A 7,085-nucleotide genomic window follows, 5' to 3' on the forward strand; every position below is an offset into this window, starting at 1 on the left:
CATGCATTCTCTTTTGATCACCACACATATGCATTGATTATTATTGAGCTTCACTTTGGGGCATTTTGTCCCCTTTTTATTGCTTTTCTTTTTCTTTCTTTTTTTTTTCTATATATTTTTTTTTCTATTTTTCTTTATTTTGTATATATATATATATTTTTTTTTCTTTTTTTGCAATAAAGTATATACAAAAGTATCAATGCATATGGTTTTACATTTAATTAACACATGAGTATGTACCCAATTCCCAATGTTTTCACTGAAAAACTCAAAATACACTTTTACCTCAACCAATGTTCCCAAACTTCCCAAACTTGAATGATAAGAACTCTCACTAGCCTAAGCTAATCAAAGATCCAAACAAGGGACATTTATTGTTTTTCACTTTAGGGCTTGTAATGTGCTAAAATTAAGAACGAATGGGTTTAGCATAGGCTCAAAGTTGGCTTACAATAAAAGATAAAAGGTAAGTGCTATTTGGGTAAGTGAGCTATTTGAAATAATGGCCTCAATCATATAAGTGCATTCATACACAAAATAATGGACATAAAGAATCAAACAAATCAAAGATTACAATTATAGAAAGAGAATAATACACACAAGAAGAAAAATAGTGGTTATATGATGTAACCACACAATTAGGCTCAAATCTCACATGCGTGCTTATGTGTTCTTAGCTCAAAAACATACTCCACAATATATATAATTCAAGCAAGTTCTAAAAATTTTTAATCAAATCAATTGGGGTGCCCTATAGATAAATTCCTTGGAAAATTTCATTATTTTGACTAAGCTTATTATATATGTATGCAAAAAATAAGAAAATGCAACAAAAAAAAATCCTAAAAGACCTAAAAATTAAATGCAAAAGTGTTGGGATTAGAAACTTGTCACCCAAAAACACCGATTCGGTCGGACGACCTCCCCACACTTAAAAGTTTACACCGTCCTCGGTGCATTCAAAGAAGAACAAGGGGGTACGGCAAATACACGGGTTGCCAACTTCAGCTGGTGGATCAACTGGCTGCTGCGTGTTCTTCCTCTCGCTTCCGTTTTTGCTTAAGATGACTGACCCTGAAAATATAAAACAAAATAAGAAGACAAGTAAATACAAAAGCAAAGAAGTATACATTGTTGGAATGAAGTAAGAATCACTAGAATGGAGTGAGTGAATTAGTGTGACATTTATGAAAATAGGTGTGTGAATTCTAAATTAGGCGCCGTTTAGAACACACACACTATCATAGAGAGCTATGTCACAATTACACAAGAGAAAGCATACACTTCACTCATTCTAGTGTGCTTGAAATACTTCAAAGAAAACTTGTAAGTTAAGATAACTAACCAAGCAATAAAGAAGCATAAGCATTCAAGCAAAAATCAAGCAATTGTGAATTGGATAATAAATGGACATTGATTGATATGCAAGGAAACTTTAATGAACCAAATGAAATAGAGAACTCACACATCAAACAATGACACATATTGAAGTTGTTGCAACACCTAAGTGACATAGGAGTGGAACACATGGTTGTTATGGAACATAGGAAAAAAGAAGATAGAAGTGAAACTCAATCACATAGCAAGAATGGTCCACAAAGCTTGAAAAGCTAAAAAATATGTTATTAGGTAAGCTTTTGATCCAATTCCACAATTCCACAAATCTCAATACATGAATTAGGTGATGTGAATAAGGGTCAATCATAAACAAGCATCACTTAAAAAAATGCAATGATTATACATAATTTGGCTAATCACAGAAAATGAAATCAAATCATATGATGGCTAGCTATAACATGCAATTCGAAAGATTTAGAAAGCTCGAAGGCAGTGTATAAGTACTTGGTATTCAAAAAGGTTAGGCATGAAAAATTGAAAACTAGGTAATAAATTATAACCTCAACAAGAGAATCCAACAATGAATATTCAAAAATAATTATGTTAAAATAGCATCAAGTTAATAAGTAGCAACGAACAGTAAACAAAATCAATAATCCAGCACTTATCATGAAAAAAATAGAAAATTAAATAAAAAATTAAACTAACTAAATAACTAACAAAAAGAGTTGGTGATAGATGGTGATTGGTAGTGTTGGATTATGGGTGGAGAAGGGAAAGAAAAGAAGAGAAGAGAGAAGAGAGAAAGAAATGGAAAGAAGAGAAGAAAAGAAGAGTGATGAAACAGGGCAATCCACGCGTACGCGTGATGTGACGCGTAAGCGTGGTGAGGTGAAATGGATGCAACGCGTACGCGTGGGTCAAGCGTACGCGTGATGGAAAAATCAGAGAGGTGACGCGTACGCGTGGGTGACGCGTACGCGTGGGTGGGATTGTGCTAAAGGCACAATTCCAGCCCAAAACTCACGCAACTCTCTGGAATTTGTATGGGAGGAAAAATTTTGGAGCCACGCGTACGCGTGGGTGAGGCGTACGCATTGATGGTCGAAAAATATGGGGTCACGCATACGCGTGTCATGGTGCTCTGTTTTTCAAAATTTTTTCCAAGTTCTTGCACCAAACCAAGCATTCCAAACCTCCAAACAGCTACCAAAATACCATAAAATCTTATTTAACATACTAGACTACCAACTAAACTCAACAAACTAAACAAAACATGAAATTAAACTAATTTTACCAGTACTTACAAGAGAAAAATGAAAAGATTTTACCATGATGGGATGTCTCCCACCTAGCACTTTTATTTATTGTCCTTAAGTTGGACTTATGGGGAGCTCCTCATCAAGGTGGCTTGTGCTTGAATCCATCCTTGAACATCCACTAATGCTTGGACTTCCAATAAGCTCCATCATTCAAAATTAATATCTCCAAGCTTTAATGGAGTTCTTCACAAACCATGAGCTCCCAAAATTGATTCTCCTTGTGCGATTCGGGGTCCCACACTTTGTTTTGACACTCATTTTCAAGTTGATCATCATTATTCCATTTGGGTGCCATAATCTTGGAATTCTCACTCAAGCGACCAAACATCATCCTAGACCCGAGCAATCTAGTTCTACACCAACCCTTGCTATTAAGCCTTGAACATGCAACCATCATGAACTTTGACTTAGAATCCCAACCACTAACCATCTCCCTTTTGCTCTTAAAGCCACAAAGAGCTCTAAGTTGCCCATCCATCTCAAGCAAACCATATTCAAGTGGAATAATAAAGCTTAGGGATAAGAGATTTACCCACTTGAATGAAAGAATGGATGGTGATGGCTTGGGGAGAGGTATTTCCAATGGCCTTACAAGCTCCACTCCCTTGTGTTCTTCTTTGATGACTTCCACCTCTTGACAACTTCTTTCAACTTCTCCTTGCTCGTCAACTTTGTCCAACTCCTCCTCATCATCAACCAAATAAAATTTAGGAGGTTGTGTAAAGTCTACTTCAACATCAACTTCACATCCATTGTAAGAATCTTCAACAAGGTCACCAATGTCACTTGGTGTAGAGTTGTCTTCAATGACGGAACTTAACACTTGCTCAACTTCTTCCACACCTTCTTCTTGGTAGCTTTTTTCCAATTTCATCTCTTCTTCATTGCTCACCAAGTGTATGGAAGGTTGGGCATATTCTTCTATGACTTCAACTTCATGTCCAATGGGAGAGGATTCAATTATAAACAAGAATTCATCAATAATTGAATCCATCTCTTGATCAACCTCTTCAAGGTCTTCCATCATGATATGCCTTGGAGGTTATACACCTTCCTCAACATCATTATCAAGCTTCTTGGAAGAGGGCTCCATGATTCTACATTCCCATGGACTTTCAACATCTCCTAAATCTTCAACCACTTCTTTCTCGTCATTAACAATCATAGCTTCCTCCAATTGTTTCAATACAAAATCTAACTCCTCATTTTCCACCGGATTTTCTAATCTCTCCTTCATGCTACGCTCTTCATTTGATTCTTCACATGTAGCCATGGAAGTACTTTGCGTGCATGAGTATCGGGAGGCCAAAGTGTTTACTACCTTGGTCAAGGCGGCCGTGAATTCTAGTACCTCCCTTTGCATTTCTCTTTGCCCTTGAAGAATGAGGCCAAGGGTTTCATCCATTGGAGATTGGGGTGGATAGGAGGGTTCATTATTTTGGAGAAAGTGTTCATAATAGGAAGATGGTTCTTCTTGGTGGAAATATGGAGATGGTGTGTATTGAGGTGGTTCTTGGGAGTAATTGTGATGGAATTGTGGTGGCTCTAAGGATTTTCTTACATAATGGTCACAAAGATGAGGTAAGGGTGATTGGTTATATGATGGATGAGGGTCATAGGAAGGTGTTCGGTAAAAAAGGGCTTGTGAGTATGGTTGAGGGCTATGTTGAGGATGAGGTTCATAGGCATATGGTGGTGGTTGATGACAACTACAATGAGGATTACCACATCCATTAGGTTGATATGCATTAGGAGTTGGATTATACCTATAAGTGATCGGAGGAGGTTGTTGCCAAGAAGGTTGGTCAATCCCTTGAGGCTTCTCTCATTTTTGATTTCCAAATCCTTGATGCATATCTTCATTGTAATCTCCACTTTCTACAACATAATTGTAACCAAACTCATAGCCAAAAGGATGAGAATTCATGGTAGCAAGGGAAAATAAAAACAAAAACTAGTAACAAATAAAGAGAACAAACTCCTACAACTACCAAAAACTAACAAAGAAGTAAAAGGCAAACATATTCAAATACTTACATATATACAATAACCAATAACAAGGCACACATTTGCAATTCCCCGGCAACGGTGCCAAAAAATTGATATAGAAAAATTGTTGGTATAGAATTTCTCAATGAAATTGTGACGTTGCAAGTATAGTTCTAAACCAACAAACAATCCTCAATCAAAATTTAATTTGTTTGTCACAAGTACAAATCCCAATAAAAATAACTGAAGTATTTAAACCTCAGGTCGTCTCTCAAGGAATTGTAGGGAAGTGTTCATGTTATTGGTCATGGGAAAATGTTTTTGGGGTTTTGAATAAGGGACAAGAAAAATACATGGCAAGAAAGTAAATGAACTCAAATGATAAAAAGGTCTTAGCAAGGGTTGATGGTAAAGGATCTTTATCCTTGTCACTAACCACAACATGATAATTACAATGATCAATCCCATTAAGTCATCCTCTAACAAGTGGAGGAAAGTCAAATGGGCTACATCAATCCTAATCCATAAGTCCTAGCCACCTCACTAATTAACTTAGTGGAAGCTAGAGTCAACAATCATCAATCACTTGGACATTAGCAACTCAAGTTCACTTAAGTTACCATCCCAAGCCAAGAACATAAAAATCTACTCTAACATCCTTGCAAGCATTTTATCAAACACTTGAAAGACATAAAAGGAAAGCAAAATAAAATTGCAAGAAATGTAAATCTACAACTACAAATTGCAAGGAATTAGCAACAACAATGCAATTAAACAATGAAAGAAATCAAACATAAATTGCATTAAAGAAAAATAAGAGAAACAAGAGTGCATCAACAACAAAGTAAACAAATACAAGGAGTGGAATACTAAACTAGGAAAATAAAGGTAAAGAAACAAGAAATGATAAAGGAAAAGTAAATCAAAGCATGAATTAAACCTAGATCTAAAGAAATCCTAATCTACATCTAACCAAATTCTAGAGAGAAGAGAGAGCTTCTCTCTCTAGAAACTAACTAAAGCATGGTGAAAACTCCACTAATTGCCCCCATCTTGACCCATCTTGAATTCTGCATGAAATAGTCTCTGGAATCAGTTGAATTTGGGCTTGGGAAGCTCAGAAATTGCCCCCAGCATTTTCACTTTAATGAGGTCACGTGCGAGCTGCGACGCGTACGCATGGGCCACGCGTACACGTCGTCTGGAATTTTGCTTCTCACGCGTACGCGTCATGTCACGTGTATGCATCGCCTGGACAACCTCATTTTCATGCGTGCATGTCTGTCACGCGTGCGCGTCGATGTATGCACTTCAAATCGTTGATTTTCCATGAATTCTCCACTTTGCATGCTTTTCTCTTCACTCCTTTGATCCATTCTTAGCCTTTTCAACCTGAATTCACTAACAAACACATCAATGCATCTATTGGAATCAAAGGTGATTTAAATAAACCAATTAAAGGCTTAAAAAGCATGTTTTTATATATATATGATGTTAGATTGAGTTTTGGGTATTTGTTAGAGTTGGTTGAGGCTTTGGATCAAGTTTGGTGGCTTCGTTTTGGTGTTTGGTGCATTTAGGAATCGGCCAAGATATGGTTTTGGTTTTCTTTGTGTAATATGTAATGTTTCTGGAAACTTAGGCTAGTTGACCCTAAGATAGGATTTAATGATATTGGTGTATGAGCAATTATATGTGAATTGATGTAATTGTTAGCTATATTGGATTATTATGGTTGATGATGATTATTGGGGATTGTTAGTGTTAATGAGTATTGATGATTGGTGTTGTCGATGAGGGTTGTTGATATGGTTGTTGAGTAATAATGAATATTAATGTTGTGGTAATTGAAGGTGAGTGTTGATATTGTTGATAAATGATATGAATTGATGAACTGATGATGGTTATGATGAGTTAAGAACTTGGAAAGGAATGATGAGGAAATGATTGGATTATATGAGAGTGTGTAGAGCCTATATCTCCGGCGTGGCAGATTGTTCTGCTGCATAACGAGTTGTTGTTGAGAAGTGTACGGAGCCTATATCTCCGGCGTGGCAGATGTTTCTGTCGCAGGACTTGTTGAATGTTGAGAGTGTGCGGGGCCTATATCCCTGACGTAGCAGATTGTTCTGCTGCATAATTTGTTGTGGTTGGTTCCTTTTCTACTGCAGGAAGTGTGCGGGGCCTGTATCCCTGGTGCAGTAGACTCCCTACCACATGAGTGTGTAGGGCACTATATCTCTGACATAGCAGATTCGCTGCTGCATGAGTGTGTAGGGCCCTATATCTCTGGCGTGGCAGAAAAGGCTACATCTGGGAGGATGTGTCAGGTTGGCATTTACGGACCGACAAGTGATATCACGAGCCAATAGGATAGACATTCATCATATGCATCTTCTACATGCTTGTTTGCTTTGATTATTTGAGTTTGCCTAA

Source organism: Arachis ipaensis, chromosome B08 (assembly GCF_000816755.2).
Source record: "Arachis ipaensis cultivar K30076 chromosome B08, Araip1.1, whole genome shotgun sequence".
Classification (NCBI taxonomy): Eukaryota; Viridiplantae; Streptophyta; class Magnoliopsida; order Fabales; family Fabaceae; genus Arachis; species Arachis ipaensis.